General features: G+C 40.9%; 1 protein-coding gene across 2 annotated transcripts in view; it reads right to left on the bottom strand.

Moving 5' to 3' along the window:
* LOC102210990 (actin-binding LIM protein 3-like) overlaps positions 1–1,334 on the bottom strand; it is a 53,739-nt gene that overhangs the window by 51,478 nt on the left and 927 nt on the right. The gene's annotated exons all lie outside the window — the stretch shown is intronic.

The raw sequence follows: 1,334 nt of genomic DNA on the forward strand, positions 1-1,334 counted from the left end.
CACAGCTGCGTTCAGTACTCCTCATTTCGCCCAGTCACTCTGGAGACTGTGCTGAGAGACACAGCAAACCTTCTCATAAAACCACGTATGAATACGTGCTGGAGCTGAACTACATGTGCAATCTCAATGAGCAGCAGACATCATCTGGTGCTAAAAGAATTTGACAAGGACACCAGCAAGAAGCCGAAGTACAGAAAGGAGGTCAGGAAGGATAAAAAGAGACCACAACAGTGCACCTGTTGTCGCGTTCAGCTGCACTAAAGCAGGTGAAATGCTTTCTGACTGGTCAGATTTATGAAGTTTAACTGATTTCATGTTATATTGTGATGATCAAGAGTTCCCTTTATTATTTTTGAGGAGTGCATTAGTGACCCCTTGAAAATGAAATGGCACAAATGATGCCTAATATGCAGTAACTCATAAGTAAAACCACTGAAATTTTTACGTTTGTATAATTGAGACTTCATGATGGGTCCCAACGAACGACTGGAAACCACTGATTGACCAAGTTAAATTATTTGAATAGTTGAGTTGCAGTAGAGTTGAGATATCCAGTGATTCACACAAAGCATGCAAAAAATATAAAAAAACATCTAAAGCATGAATCATTTAACAGTCTGGGGATCCATCGGATTTATCTCGTGACTTCATAAGTCACACCAGTTATTCTGCTCTGTTTGAAAGCATCTCATGTTTACTCTGACCTGTGACTTCATTGGTAAAAAGCATGAATATACCAATAAAGCTCTGAACCAAATCAGCCAGCAAACAGATAATCCTCTTCTTTTCTGTGGCAGAGTTTGTGGGGGTTACAGTCACTCAGCTGGGGGTGGCCTCAGCTATACTGACATGGTACTACTTGTACAAGTGTAGCACCACCAAAGCCCTTATAAGGTTAACTATTCCCTGTGGTGGGAGGTATAAAATTGAATGGCTGCTAGGAGGAGAAGGCAGCTGCTTGGTAGCTCTTACTGGAAAGCACTGTATAGAAGCAGCAGATCCACTTTGTTCTATGTTCCTTCAGAGATACAATTCTGGGATTAGGTGGTTTCACATTAATAAAAAAAACCTGCTTTTATTTGGTGCTATGTTGAGTCACTGATGCATTTTAATATGTGCACCCAGCACAGTGTCAACTACAGATGAGCTCTTTTGTCTTCCAGCTATCAAAGAACAGCAGGCTTCTTCTCTCCAAAATACATCTGACAATACATCTGACAAGCCATCACAAAGTCTTCTAACCGTCTTACTTGTATTGACTACAAAAATGATTTCTCTCTTTCACACACACACACACACACACACACACACACACACACACACACACACACACA

The sequence above is a fragment of the Pundamilia nyererei genome, unplaced genomic scaffold (genome assembly GCF_000239375.1).
Source record: "Pundamilia nyererei isolate P.nyererei 1_Seehausen unplaced genomic scaffold, PunNye1.0 scaffold00026, whole genome shotgun sequence".
Lineage (NCBI taxonomy): Eukaryota > Metazoa > Chordata > Actinopteri > Cichliformes > Cichlidae > Pundamilia > Pundamilia nyererei.